The sequence below is a fragment of the Bos indicus genome, chromosome 3 (genome assembly GCF_029378745.1).
Source record: "Bos indicus isolate NIAB-ARS_2022 breed Sahiwal x Tharparkar chromosome 3, NIAB-ARS_B.indTharparkar_mat_pri_1.0, whole genome shotgun sequence".
Lineage (NCBI taxonomy): Eukaryota > Metazoa > Chordata > Mammalia > Artiodactyla > Bovidae > Bos > Bos indicus.
In genome coordinates, this window is record NC_091762.1 from 13789821 (window position 1) to 13805804 (window position 15984).

The following is a 15984-nucleotide window of genomic DNA, read 5'->3' on the forward strand; positions in this document are numbered from 1 at the left end:
GGGATTGGGGGCAGGAGGAGAAGGGGATGACAGAGGATGAGATGGCTGGATGGCATCACTGACGCGATGGACATGAGTCTGAGTGAACTCCGGGAGTTGGTGATGGACAGGGAGGCCTGGTGTGCTGCTATTCATGGGGTCGCAAAGAGTCGGACACGACTGAGCGACTGATCTGATCTGATCTGATTTAAAGATGTATCTGAAAACACGTATTAATTTAAAAAGAAGAAGAAAACACAAATGTTGTATTAATTTAAAAAGAAGGCTCTGGTCCCCGCGGCTGGTGGCCGAACCGTGTGTCTCCTCCGCCGCCGCCGCCATATTGTCTGTGTGACGAGAGGGGAGAGCGGCCGCTGCCTCTGCCGCTTCCACCTCAGGAATGTATCCTGTCAGGTATAATGTCAGTGAATGGGAAGAAAGTTCTTCACATGGATAGAAACCCGTATTATGGAGGAGAGAGTGCATCCATAACACCGCTTGAAGACTTATACAAAAGATTTAAGATACCCGGAGCTCCACCAGCATCCATGGGCAGAGGAAGAGACTGGAATGTTGACTTAATCCCCAAGTTCCTTATGGCAAATGGTCAGCTGGTTAAGATGCTGCTTTTTACGGAGGTCACTCGCTATCTGGATTTCAAAGTGAATGAAGGGAGCTTTTTTTATAAGGGAGGAAAGATCTACAAGGTTCCTTCCACTGAAGCAGAAGCCCTGGCATCTAGCCTAATGGGGCTGTTTGGAAAACGTCGATTCAGAAAATTCCTGATATATGTCGCCAACTTTGATGAGAAGGATCCTCGAACTTTTGAGGGCATTGATCCTAAGAAGACATCAATGCAAGAGGTGTGTAAGAAATTTGACTTGGGCCAAGATGTTATAGATTTTACTGGTCATGCCCTGGCACTTTACAGAACTGATGACTACTTAGATCAGCCATGTTGTGAAACCATTAATAGGATTAAACTTTACAGCGAATCTTTGGCAAGATATGGCAAAAGCCCATACCTTTATCCACTCTACAGCCTTAGAGAACTGCCACAGGGATTTGCACAGCTAAGTGCTATTTATGGAGGTACCTACATGCTGAATAAACCAACTGAAGAAGTCATTATGCAGAATGGAAAGGTGATTGGTGTAAAATCTGAAGGAGAGATTGCTTGCTGTAAGCAGCTCATCTGCGATCACAGCTATGTGAAAGATTGAGTAGAAACAGTGGGTTAGGTGATCAGAGTCATCTGTATCCTCAGCCACCCCATCAAAAACACTAACGACGCCAACTCCTGCTAAATCATTATTCCACAGAACCAAGTCAACCGGAAGTCAGATATCTATGTCTGCATGATTTCCTCTGCACACAATGTGGCCCCGCATAAGGCAAGTACATCGCCATCACCAGCACAACAGTGGAGACCAAGGAGCCTGAGAAGGAAATCAGACCAGCCCTGGAGTTCTTGGAACCAAGTGAGCAGAATTTCGTTAGCATCAGTGACCTCCTTGTACCAAAAGATTTGGGAACAGAAAGCCAGATCTTTATATACCGTACCTAGGATGCAACAACTCACTTTGAGACGACCTGTGATGACATTAAGGACATCTGTAAGAGGATGATGGGATCCGAGTTTGACTGAGGAAATGAAGCGCCATAAAAATGACATCTATGGGGAAGACTAACAGCAGTACATGTTATCATCTAATTAGGACAAAGTTAAAATTTGGCAAACGATGCATATTGTATGAAATCAGTATTGTAAGGCCTGCTTTTGTCATCAAAACTGAGAGATTGCAGAGCACTGTACCAGTAAATATTCCTCCCCTTTCTAATATCATGTATTAACTTGTTTTCATGGAGTGGCTCTTCTGAATTGGCAGGTTCCCACGTTCTGTTCAATTTAACCAATACTGGCTTGTATTTTCTAGCGAAGGATCAGTTTTAAAACCTTGTGATACTGATACAGAGAACTTGATACAGTATTTTTATCTTTTAATCAGTGTAGCCTTTGCAGTTATGAGCTTCTGCTGTTCAAGAGCTGGGTCAGTGCAGCTTGCGTGCCATCTTGTCCTCTTGATGGTGAGGAGGTTTAGAACTGAATGTCTGTAACCGGGGATAGCATCCCTTACTCCTCCCCACCCCTTTCTGTTCATGTCATGTGTCAGGACAGTGCCCACCCAGCCCAGCCACAAGCTTGGTTTACATGGGCCTCCAGTTCTAACCAAACTCCAGACTTGGATAGTCTTTTGGAGGAAGCCTGTGTGCGGTGTTTTAACCTATTAAAACTGATGAGCGCAGACAGGGAAGAAACCCATCATAAAGCAGATAAATGTAGGAGCTTCTTCTGTATCCCAGATGTGGCTTCTTCAACAGACCAAGCTGCAGCACAGTATTGATTTGACAGAACCTCTGCTTCAGTGATGTCTCCAAATGATTTCTGTACTGCAAATAAAGCCAAACTCTGGAAACCAAAAAAAATAAATAAATAAATAAAAAGAAGAAGAAAACACAAATGTTATCTCTAGCAGGGCAGCCTAGCTATATGGGGGTGAGTTTACAGACATATTAACTAGAATCTAGTGTCCCTCAGTCAGGAGGGCAACTTTTCATGGGACAAATGGGGGAAACTTTTATGCATTGAATTCTGTCCCCCAGAAATGATATATTTAGGCCCTAACCTCCAGAACCTCAGAATGTGATCTTATTTAGCAATAGGGTACTTGTACAGAAGGGCTTCCCAGGTGGCTCAGTGATAAAGAATCCATCTGCTATGCAGAAGATGTGGGTTCGACTGTAGGGTCAGGAAGATCCCCTGGAAGGAAATGGCAACCGATTCCAGTATTCTTGCCTGGGAAATCCCATGGACAGAGGAGTCTGGCAGGCTATAGTCCATAGAGTCGCAAAAGGGTCAGACATGATTTACCAATTAAACAACAAGCTGTACATGTAGTCAAGTTTAGATGAAGTCATTACAGTGGGCCCTTATCTAATTGGCGTCCTTATTTTAAAAAAAGAAAAAAGGAAATCTGGACACAGATACAAACAGTTTTAGAAGGAAGACAATGTGAAGAGACTTGGGTGAAATGCCATGTGAAGATGAACAATTGCTGTGATGTGTCTACAAACCAAGGAATGCCAAAGATTGCCAGCAAACACTAGAAATTAGAGGCAGCCAAAAAAAACAGTTCCCTTTGTTATGAACTAAATGTTTGCATGCCCTCCAAATTCATATGTTGAAGTATGTTGAAGCCCTAACCACCAGTGTAACTGTATTTGGAGCTGGAACCTCTAAGGCAGTAATTAAGGTTAAATTTGGTCGTAAGAGCGGGGCCCTGATCTGATAGGAAAAGTGCATTTATCAGAAGAGACATCAAAGGGCTGTCTCCCTCTCTCTCTCTCTCTTTCCGCCCCCCCTCTCCCTCTCTCTTTCTTTCTCTCTCTCTCTCTCTCCCTCTCTCTCTCTCTCCCTCTGTGTGTGTGTGAGTGTGTGTGTGTGTCTCTCCACACTGAGCAAAGGTCACGTCAGCACAGCAAGAAGCTGAAAAGATAGCTCTCATCATAAATCAGACTGGCCAAAAACTTGCTCAAGGACGTGTCAGCCTCCAGAACTGTGAGAAAATATGTTTCTGTTGTTTGTCACCCAGTGTTTGATATTTTGTTATTGCAGCCCGCCTGGAAGGGTGGCACCCAGGAACTACATGTTGGCACTAGGAGGGCTTCCTGGGACCCAGGGCTGGGCTTTTGACCAGCAAATCAGGCGTGAAACAGACCTGGGTTCAAGTCCCAGATCCACCCATTACTGCTGAGTGATTTTGGCAATTTCCTAAACTATCTAAGCCTTGAGTTCCTACATCTGAACTATGGGGTGAGAATCATGAGTATTCTTGGAGTTCCTGGGAGGTTAAATAAGATGATACATAAAAAGCACCCAGGAGTAAGTATTTAGTTGTTGTTATCATTACATCAGGATTACTGTTAGATGGATTTTGATGCTTTCACTGCTTGGAACAAGAGGTAGCCCATTCCCCCATGAACACAATTCCAGTCGCTACATTTCAGGAGCCCCGTCAGGTACCAAGTATCTAGTTATCCACAAGACAACCATCAAAACTGGCAGTTACAGATGATTATCCCCATTTGAAGGATAAGGAAATTTCATCACAGATACACTGAGTGGTTTTTTAATTTATTTTATTGTAAGCAGATTATAACTTCATATGGTTAGAAAAGGAGAAGATGTCGAGATTGAAAATGAAGTTTCTCCCCATCTCTGATTCTTACTGCCCAGTTCTCTTTCCCACAGTTGGGCACCATTGCCTGTTTTTTGTGTACCATCCAAAGACAGTCTATGCATTTACAAACACAAATGTGTATCTGCACATACATGAACACACTCAGCACATGCTGTTCTGCTCCTCACCTTTTCTCATAATAGCACACACAAGAGCCCACTCCGGGCCTCTACGCTTAGAAGCCACTCATTCAACAGCTGCAGATGTTCTGGACTGCTTCTCATGGATAAAGTTGTTTCTTTCCACTACAAACAGTGCTGCAGTGAACATCCTTGGCTTTGAGTCTTAGCCCACATGGTGTGTGTTATTTTGGTGTTACTAATCTTTTAGTTGTTACTAGAAGATTTTGGTGTTACTAATAGGTCGAAGCATGTACATCTGAACTTTTTTGATGGATGCTGTTAAATCACCCTCCAAAGAGTGTTCCTATCGACACTTCTACCAATAATGTTTAGGTTTCCAACCAATAGACAACGTATAATGAAGAAACATGTTGCCATTTGCCATTAATAGGGAAAGTTATATGTCATTACAATTTTAGTGAGCATTTCTTATATAAATGGTACAGTTCATTATTTCAGATATTTAAGTCATTTTATGCCCTTTTCTGTGAGCTGTAAACAGTCTACTAATGTCCTTTAACCACACTTATTTTTCTTCTATTAGTTTGTAGAAGTCAGATATATTTTAAGAAAACTAGTTCATTGCTAACATAAATGGTACAATTTTTTTTCCAGTTTGTTCTTCAGCTTTTTCTATGGCTATTTGTCATGTGAATTGTTATTTTCACAAAATCAAATATATCAATCTTTTATGGCTTATTGTTTTAATATCTTGTATAAAAATATTGCAAAAATTTGTTCTTAATTCTCTCTTTTTTTTTCTAGTACTTTTATGATTCTATATTTATGCTTATATCTTTGATCCACTGGAAATTTACTTGGGTGTGAGACTATCAATATTTATGCTTACATCTTTGATCCACTGGAAATTTACTTGGGTGTGAGACTAGGTGATTAGGATATCAGAGCAGCCAAAGCTTGGACATTAAAGTCATCAAGGCTTGAGTCAAGACCATCCTGTGTGGATTTGAACATAAATATAACCTATCTGCCTTCAGCTTTCTCATTTGTGAAATGGGAATAGTAACAGCACTTCCATCATAGAATTATTATTAGAATTTAAGAAGAGGAAAGTTTTTTAATTATAGTTTTGTCCAAGATACATGCACCCCTATATTCATAACAGCACTATTCACAAGAGCCAAAACATGGAAACAGCCTAAATGTCCATCAGTGGAGGAACAGAGCAAGAATCTGTGGCCCATACACATAATGGAATACTACTCAGCCAGGAAAAGAATGAAATAATGCCATTTGCAGCTACATGGATGGACATAGAGATTATGTTACTAATTACTAATTAATTACTTAATTACTAATTCAGTTGGAAAGAGAAAGACAAATACCATATGATGTCACTTATAAGTGGAATCCAAAATATGACACAAATGGACTTATCTACAAACAGACACAGACACACAGGACACAGAGGGCAGATCTGTGGTTGCTAAGGGGGAGAGTGAGGAGGGACGAAGTGGGAGTTTGGCATTAGCAGATGCAAACTCTTACACTGAATGGATATGTATAGAGAGAATTGGAAAAGTTTTTTTTAATATAATATATAGAATTGATGTCCATAGAATGGATAAACAGCAAGGTCCTACTGTATAATACAGGAAACCATATTCAATATCCTGTGATAACCCATAATGGAAAAAAATACAAAAAAGAATGTATATATATATATATATGTACGTTAAGTGAAAGTCGCTCAGTTGTGTCCAACTCTTTGAGATCCCATGGAATTCTCCAGGCCAGAATACTGGAGTGGGTAGCCTTTTCCTTCTCCAGGGGATCTTCCCAACCCTGGGATCAAAACCAGGTCTCCCGCATTGCAGGCAGATTCTTTACCAGCTGAGCTACCAGGGATGTGTATTTATAAAACTTAATCACTTTGCTGTACAGCAGAAATTAATACAATGTAAATCAACTGTACTTCAATTTAAAACGAAAAGAAAAAACAAAACAAGAGGAAAGCTTACACCATAGTGTTTGATAATTGCTCCGTACATGTGAGTTGCTTCCTATTATGATGATGACTCCTGAGCAGGCACTCCTGCGGTCAGAACCAGATGTTCCCACTTCCCAGGGTGGACCCTTCCCTCTGCACCAGCTGACCCTCTCGGGGGTCTCCTCCTAGGTACAGGAATGGGCTCCATAGAGTCAGACACCCATGGGTGAGTCCCATTGAAAGCCATAGGGAGACAGAGTCCAGCCAGGGCCTCCTTCTTTACCAAAGCCCAGAGACTGAAAGGAAATTCATTCTGTGTCCACAGCAGCTGGAATCCACAGCTGCTGTCGACTCCCACGTAACCAAGTACCTCAGTATATCTGCTGCCAGGGACAGTGGGAAAGACGGAGGGAAGGACAGGCTACATAGTACTCCAAGCTTAGGCTGAAAATTTTTATATTATTGACTCTATTTGGTTTGGGCATTATCCCTTCCTTTCCTTTGTAATTATAAAAACGTCGTGTGTTCATAAAAACCTATTACATGAAATATGGAGTTGAGTAAAAGTTCTAAGTGTGCTTCTTCCCAAAAGTAAGCACTGTTAATGATATGTATCCTTCCAGGCCTTTCTGTTAACATGAATACTGTAAACCCGTGTGAACACAGGATATCTGTCTTTAAATTCTTTTCAGCATTCCCAATGTGATTTTTTATTCTACTCTTCTTTAATAAGAGAAATAGAAGTATTCTTTAATAACACAGTCAGACATTTAGAATTAATCTCACATTTAAAATACACAATTTTGGTATAATCATGGGCTCTAACCATAAGTATTTGTTTAATCTGGAGCTCAAAGAAACAGTCCTTGTTCCATAAGCATACGTGCATTAGGACTTGGATATAGCATTTCAGTCTCCAGTGTGCCTCGTTCCTAAGGGATTTTCACCAGTGACCCTAACCAAGCAATGTTCGTCTTACTTCCCCTCAAGCTTTAAGCGGGAGTCAGCACCAGGGAAACAAGGAGAAAGAAGTTGTCATTTTCTGCTGAACAGACAGGAACAGAAAGAGTCTGGCCAAGGCCATTAATTAGCGGTTTCTAAACAGCACAGCTGTAGCTTGCTTTCCTGAGGGTGGTTTATAGACCAAGTTTTCACACACTTTGAAGAAAGAGGTGATGTCCTTCAGCAGGTGGTCTGAGCACACTGGGTCCTGAGACACCTCCCAGGAGCAGAGGCAGAGAAAACAGAGGGCCACGCTGGGTTCCCAAGAGGGGCTTGAAGAGGAGCACCTCCTCACTCCTTGAAAGGCTGAGAAGTGACCACAGGGCCGCTGGGGGTCTTCTCTTTGAAGGTGCCCTGAACAGGCTCACCTGTTCACAGTCCCTGTCAGGACGCAGGAATAGGACAGGACAGGATGAAGAGCCAGAGCAGAGGCCTTGAAGTCCCCACAGGAGAGGCCTGTCGGGGGGAGGCACTGAATCCCAGAACATCACCGTTAGAGGGACCTTAGAAAGGATCTGCCCAGGCCCCTCCTGTCACAGAGCAGGAGACGCCCCAGGGGGTGAACCTGTCCTGGGTCACAAAGGGCAGAGTCACACCTGGCACCCGGCCTGCCCGCTCCCAGCCCAGGGCTTCTCCCCTGCAGGAGCTCCCACCAGCTCCCCACCCTGTTTCTGACCTCCCCAGGGGCTCCCCTGCCAGCACTGCTGTCTCATCACCAGAATCTGAGCAGCTCCTGGAGGCTTATCCTCCAACTTTCCTCTCCTGAGAAAGGGGAAGCAAGAACTTAAAAGCAGTTAGCAGAGCAGGGACTTCTGGCCAGCGGAGGGTTAAACAGCAGTCCAGCCAGAAAAGAAGGGAACCAGGGAGAGAGGAGGCTCAGCCCTCAGGCTATAGGAAGGAGCCACCCAGAAGCTGATTCTGAGCACCAGTTGTGATAAAGATGGAAGAAGACTTAGAAAGAGAAGGAAGGCAGCAAGAGCTCTGTCATTTACAAAAGATCTAATCCTACAGAAGGAAATAAACCACACTCAGAGAGGGTGTGGATGTAAGTAAGGTGAGTTTAAAAATATATTTCAATAATATAAAATTTAAAAACAACCAACATAAAATTGTGTACATTTTCTGACTCTTCCCACATCATCACACTAAGAAACAATGGTTCCCTCTCAACTAGTGATCAAATCCAACTGCATTTCCGTACTGGCTACTCTGTCTCCGTGTCTCTGTCTAGAACACATGATGTCACGGGCCATTTGTTCTCCAGGTCCTGTCAGCAGACACAGGAACACATTGAGTAAATGCTCCAATTGCTGTGATGAGCGGGTCCCATAGTACAAGGACTGTCCTAACCAGCAGCTTCGGTATCTCTGGGAAATGACAGCGTGAATTGAACCCACATTCAAGCTTCCTTTCCCATTTCTCCTTCCAAACCTCTGCCCAGGAAATGGTTAAAGATTTTAAGAGTGATAAAGACAAATGCTTCAGCCACAGAATCACTCCCTCCCCACTCACCCCAACTCATGTTGAAATGGAACAGAACTCTACGGTCCTTGACCCCCTGCCCCCACCACATCCTCTGCCTCCCTTTTGTCTGTGGGAAACTTTAGCCAAAGAATGCTTAATCAGAAATGAAACATGCAGAAACAAAGGAAAACAGTCAAAGGAGACCAAGTAATAATAATGTAGTCATTAAGCATACTCAAGGATCTTTAGTTCCTTCTCAAGGACTATAGATAATATTTTAAGCTCATATCCTGTGAGCTGACTTATACTGAAACCCCAGGTGGAGAAGTTCGTTACATGATGACCAGACTGTACCCATGACATGAGCTGCCATGTCCTGAGAACTGGCCTCAAAGAAATGGAAACAAACCGACCCTGGAACTGAAGATTGCTGCTGTTGCTGCTGCTGCTGCTAAATCGCTTCAGTCATGTCCGACTCTGTGCGACCCCATAGATGGCAGCCCACCAGGCTCCGCCGTCCCTGGGATTCTCCAAGCAAGAACACTGGAGTGGGTTGCATTTACTTCTCCAATGCGTGAAAGTGAAAAGTGAAAGTGAAGTCACTCACCCGTGTCCGACTCTGGAACTGAAGATTAACTGTACCTAAAACCATCAAGGTGATGGCAGATCAAACCACCAATGACTGATTTGAAGACAACTGTCAGACCTCACTGTGCTGTTTCTGCATGTAGCCCCCTCCTCTGTCTATAAAAGCTCTTGCACCACTGGTTGCCAGGCATGGTGGGGAGTCAGCCTTCAGACAGATGTCCGCCCCCGCCCCAGTTGCCGGTATCTTAAGTAAAGCAAACTTTCCTTTCCACCAGCCTGACCTGTTTTGTTGGCTTTGGGGCAGCAAGTGAGCCGCCAATCCCCACACACCTTTTGGTAATAATGTGTAAAGCAATTCAGCAAGGACATTCCCTTCCAGGGATTCCTCTTCCAGTCCACCCAGGCTGCCCAAACTCCAATGGGAGGTGTCCATCTCACTAGGTCCAAGAAGGCTGGGGCTAAGGTGGCAACGAATTCCACTCCTCCCCAGATCCTGTGTGACCTTGAGAAAGTCACTTTCCTTCTCTGGATGCAAATAGTCTCATCTTAAAATAAGAAATTAAAACTGTTTCTCTCTCTTTTTCTCCCTTTGTCTCACTTTCTGTTTCCCTCTCTTTCTAATTTGTGAATCTTCCAGGGCCTGTGGAGAAAACTGTAATATTGAATATAAATATTTTTCCAGTTAAATAGCATTGGAGAAGAAAGCTACATTTTATTCGTTAAAAGGAATCTAGTCTTTACTACAAGTCTCAGTGTTGAATCAAATAGTTACAAATACTCTCTAATTCATGAAATTTCATTTAATTTCCTGATAGTTCATTTAATGGCAAGAATTAATGAAACAAAGAATTGTAACAATAAAAGCTTTCAAAACTTCCATCAGAATTCTTAATTTACTATGTGTGTGTGTTAGTCACTCAGTTCGTGTCTGACTCTTTGCGACCCCATGGACTGTAACCCACCAGGCTCCTCTGACCATGGGATTCTCCAGGCAAGAATACTGGAGTGGATTGCTATAACCTTCTCCAGAGGATCTTCCCAACTCAGGGATCAAACCTTGGTCTCCTGCATTGCAGGCAGATTCTTTACCATTTGAGCTACAGGGAAGTCCTTTAATTTACTATACCTCCTTACTTTCTTTGTTAACTTTTGCTTAATTTCTTTATCTGTTACAAACACATGACTTTTCATAAATTCACAGGCATTTACACATTCTTTGGGGGGACATTCTTTGTTTTCGTTTCAGTTCCCTTTTCGCTTAATTCCTCATCATCTCTAATTTCTGTCCTCCATCTCCAATCTTTTTCTCCATTTTAACCCCCATTAGCAATCTACGATGTTTCCTTCTGCATTTTCTTCACACTCTTATAAACATGCAGTGTATCAGATCAGATCAGTCGCTCAGTCGTGTCCGACTCTTTGTGACCCCATGAATCACAGCACGCCAGGCCTCCCTGTCCATCACCAACTCCTGGAGTTCACTCAGACCCATGTCCATTGAGTCAGTGATGCCATCCAGCCATCTCATCCTCTGTCGTCCCCTTCTCCTCTTGCCCCCAATCCTTCCCAGTATCAGAGTCTTTTCCAATGAGTCAACTCTTCGCATGGGGTGGCCAAAGTACTGGAGTTTCAGCTTCAGCATCATTCCCTCCAAAGAAATCCCAGGGCTGATCTCCTTCAGAATGGACTGGTTGGATCTCCTTGCAGTCCAAGGGACTTTCAAGAGTCTTCTCCAACACCACACTGCAAAAGCAGCAATTCTTCGGCGCTCAGCTTTCTTCACAGTCCAACTCTCACATCCATACATGACCACAGGAAAAACCATAGCCTTGACTAGACGAACCTTTGTTGGCAAAGTAATGTCTCTGCTTTTGAATATGCTGTCTATGTTGGTCATAACTTTCCTTCCAAGGAGTAAGCGTCTTTTAATTTCATGGCTGCAGTCACCATCTGCAGTGATTTTGGAGCCCAGAAAAATAAAGTGTGACACTGTTTCCACTGTTTCCCCATCTATTTCCCATGAAGTGATGGGACCAGATGCCATGATCTTCGGTTTCTGAATGTTGAGCTTTAAGCCAACTTTTTCACTCTCCTCTTTCACTTTCATCAAGAGGCTTTTGAGTTCCTCTTCACTTTCTGCCATAAGGGTGGTGTCATCTGCATATCTGAGGTTATTGATATTTCTCCCAGCAATCTTGATTCCAGTTTGTGTTTCTTCCAGTCCAGCATTTCTCATGATGTACTCTGCATAGAAGTTAAATAAGCAGGGTGACAATATACAGCCTTGACGAACTCCTTTTCCTATTTGGAACCAGTCTGTTGTTCCATGTCCAGTTCTAACTGTTGCTTCCTGACCTGCATACAGGTTTCTCAAGAGGCAGGTCAGGTGGTCTGGTATTCCCATCTCTTTCAGAATTTTCCACAGTTGATTGTGATCCACACAGTCAAAGGCTTTGGCATAGTCAATAACGCAGAAATAGATGTTTTTCTGGAACTCTCTTGCTTTTTCCATGATCCAGCAGATGTTGGCCATTTGATCTCTGGTTCCTCTTCCTTTTCTAAAACCAGCTTGAACATCAGGAAGTTCACGATTCACATATTGCTGAAACCTGGCTTGGAGAATAGACTCCCTTAAATATTGAGGACTGTTGTTTCCTTTACAAAATTAGGATTTTATTAAATACAGCTCTCTGTATCTTACTAATGTAGATACGTGCATCTGACTTTACGGAAATCGGAAATACCTTCCAACCAATTGGTACATGCATTTTTTAAGGTTTTATAATGCTCCATGGTACAGATACTGTCCATCTTGTTCAGTCATTTCTGAATGATAGGCATGTCCTTTATTTTCAGAGTTTTGTCCTAAAACTGTGTTTTACATCTATAGAGGGCATCTTCCTAGAGTATTTGCTTTTCCTAAAGGTAATTTTTTTTTAAATTTTCATGAAAGCTGACACTGAGATGGAAGGCAAATTTCATGAGCTCTGTTAAGATAAAAGATAGACCTTCAAGGACCCTCTACTTTGTGAAGATCTGCTAACAGCTGAGCCCTTAACCTGGGTGGGGAGTGTGTGGTCACCCTCCTTTTTTAATGGAAAAGTCCCAAGAAACTTGGACTAAAATTGCTTCCTCCAGCTCAGACCGGGGGCTTAGTCAGCCCCCTCCTCCACAGGACAGCTGCACAGGCTGTCAGTTCCCCTGTGTCCAAACCAGGAAGAGCCTTTTCCCTTGCCCTCTGCCCCAAGGAGTCATGCTCTTTATCTCCCTCCCTCATCCCAGGACCCCAGGGAAGCTCTCCTGGCTTCCAGGTTACTGCAGCAGGAGCAGCCTCACCTCCCTGGAAATGGTTCCCTGATGAAGTCAAGGCTGCTTGAGCTCAGGGGTCCCAGGCTCACCAGTCTCTCCTCAGAGTCTAAACCAAATGCACTGCATTTGCTAAATAATCACAGAGCTCTTTTGTCTTTATGTTCACCTAAGACAAGATATGTGGAAAGGAGACCCTGCCTCATGCTCCACCCAGATGCTTTCCCTTCCCAGAACCCCGACCACTCACTGAGGAGGAGGCTGGTGAATCCCAGGAGCCTGGAAGCCCAGCATAGATGGGTGTCTTCTGAGCAGGGCTCCATCACAGGCTGCCTGTCAGGCTGTGCAGTTGCAGAGTAAATATCTAGAAGGAGCAGAAAGAGAGGAAAAGCCCTGGGAGCCCTTTATACAACTCTTCTCACCCCAGGGTGGGGCTTACAAAGTATTTCCTCCTTGACCACTACTCAGCAGGTTAGTTCTGGGAAGACAGGCCTGTTGGTCTAGAGAGAACCCTTTTATCTTATCCCCAGCACAAACAGTTACACAGTCAATAAATAATTTTAGGATGGATGTATAAACATGTGCCTGCCAAGGTGCTGTGCAGACCCCACTCCATGGAGTCACAGTCAGGTTGGAGTTCTCACATACCCTTCCTTGCTTCCCTGGAGTAACAACTCAGCCCAGACAGTCCTGCTCATCAATATCAGCTTATGGTCAAACACAGAAGTCACCCAATGACAGCCAGGGTGGACTAGGCCTCTCCTGCTTTGGGCACCCCTCTGTCTACACAGTTTAATGAGTCAAATTTCCTTTTGGATTTTCCATAAACTTCAGCCCTCAGTGGTATATGAAAGAAGCTCTGAACAAAAGAGCAAAGCTCTGGGAGAAGTGCCAACTCTCTACATCCCCAATGCAAATGTAGGCATTTACCTATTGCTTGCATCCTTATGGCTTTCCTGCTGCCACTAGTGCAGGGCATGCTCCCTACACACAGAAAAAAGCCAGACCCCACAGAATCTAATGGGCCCTTGTCTGCATCACACCCACCATTTCCCCTTAAGCCTCTGCCGGCCCTGCTTCTGCTTTCACAGAGAGGCAGGGAGAGATGTCTACATTCCCCTCCTGGGCACAACTTCAGCTGCCTCAGACTCACTCCCACTCACTGAGGCTCAGGCTCCAGTTTCTTCTTCCCAGACTGAATACCCCACAACATCTGAGAACTATCACATCCCACACCCTACCTGGACTGTAGCCCACCAGGCTCCTCTGTCCATGGAATTCTCCAGGAAAGAATACTGGAGTGGGTTGCCATTCCCTTCTCAGGGAATCTTCCCGACCCAGGGATCGAACCCCAGCCCCCCACATTGCAGACTCTTTACCACCTGAGCCACCAGGAAAGCCCTAGGCAAGCAGCACCATCTATCTAACTTTCAGACAGTGTCTTCTTCTCCTCCCTATTGAGGCTTCTCCCTTAGCTATTCTGACCCAAACGCTGGTTCTGCAGGACTGACTCCAAGACCATACACTCAATGTGGTCAGGGTACTGCCTATAAAATGCATTTTTCAGATGTGAAGCCTGAATCTAGAGTCATTAAGTGACCTATAAAGGCCACACAGCCAACCAAGTTCCAGAGTCTGAATTCCTGACAATGAGCTCTGAAAAAACCTCCCAACACCATAGCCCTTCTCCCAGCCCACCATGTAGCTTCAAGCAAGGCATCTGGACTCCAGTCTGTGCTCCCTCAAAGCAGACAGCAGCTCATGCAGAGTGACAGTCTGCTGGCCCTCACTACCCATTCTCTCCTCCATCCCTCCTCCTCTACAACCAAACAACTATTCGCTTTTTGAAAAGTTATACTTGTTTGAGAGAAAAAAAAAAAAATTCTGTAAAGCAATTATTCTTCAATTAAAAAGTAAATTTTTTTAATTTTTTAAAGTTATATTTACTTTTTATTAAAGCAGATAGAGCTAAAGCTTTAGAAAATAATAACAGAATGAAGGGTGGCTTCAGGGGGTCATTCAAGAAGAAGTACACAAATATTTTCAAACTTTAGCTGTAATTAGGAAATAACTAATAATTCAACATGTACAGTTTGTTCGGCCACTATAGAAAACAATACAAAGGCACCTCAAAAAAAAATTTTAATTAAAAATTCAGCAACTATATACTACTACTACTACTGCTACTACTACTATATGGTCCAACAATCCTATTTGCTATCCAAAGGAAATGAAAACCAGATAGCAAAAAGGTACCTGTACTCCCATGTGTATTGCAGCATTATTCACAGTACCAAGATATGGAGACAACTTGAGTATCCATGAATAGATGAATAAGTAAAGAAGATGTGACTTATATATACACAGTGAAATATTACTCAGCCATGAGAAAAAGAAAATTTTTTCTGCCCTTTGTGACATGGATGGACCTTGAGGACATTATACTTAGTAAAATAAGCCCACAGCAAAAGACAAATATTGTATGATATCATTTACATCACTTATATGTGGAATCTAAAAAAGTCAAACTCATAGAAACAGATAGTGGAACGGTGATTATCAGAGGCTGGGGTAGGCAGGGGATACTGTTAATGGGTATGAAATTGCAACTGAATTGCAGATGAATAAATTCTGGAGATCTAATGCACAGCATAACGATTATAGTCAGTAATGCTGCATTATATACTTCAAAATGCTAAGAGACTAGATCTTGCATATTCTCACCATAAAAAAGAAATGATTAAAACTCAACATTCAGAAAACTAAGATGACATCTCTTCATGCAAATAGATGGGGAAACAATGGAAACAGTGAGACACTTTATTTTTCTGGGCTCCAAAATCACTGCAGATGGTGACTGCAGCTATGAAATTAAAAGACACTTGCTCCTTGGAAGAAAAGCTATGACCAACCTAGACAGCATATTAAAAAGCAGAGACATTACTTTGCCAACAACGGTCCATCCAATAAAACCTATGTGGCAAAAAAGTGGTCATGTATGGATGTGAGAATTGAACTATAAAGAACGCTGAACGCTGAAGAATTGATGCTTTTAAACTGTGGTGTTGGAGAAGACTCTTGAGAGTCCCTTGGACTGCAAGGAGATCCAACCAATCCATCCTAAAGGAAATCAGTCTTGAATATTCATTGGAAGAGATGCTGAAGCTGAAACTCCAATACTGTGGCCACCTTTTGCAAAGAACTGACTCATTGGAAAAGACCCTGATGCTGGGAAAGATTGAGGGCAGAAGGATAAGGGGACAACAGAGGA

General features: G+C 43.2%; 1 pseudogene; it reads left to right on the forward strand.

Annotated features, from left to right (window-relative positions):
* The first annotated feature begins 382 nt into the window (after positions 1-382).
* LOC109556724 (rab GDP dissociation inhibitor beta pseudogene) lies at positions 383-2283 on the forward strand (annotated as a pseudogene).
* Positions 2284-15984: the final 13701 nt, after the last annotated feature.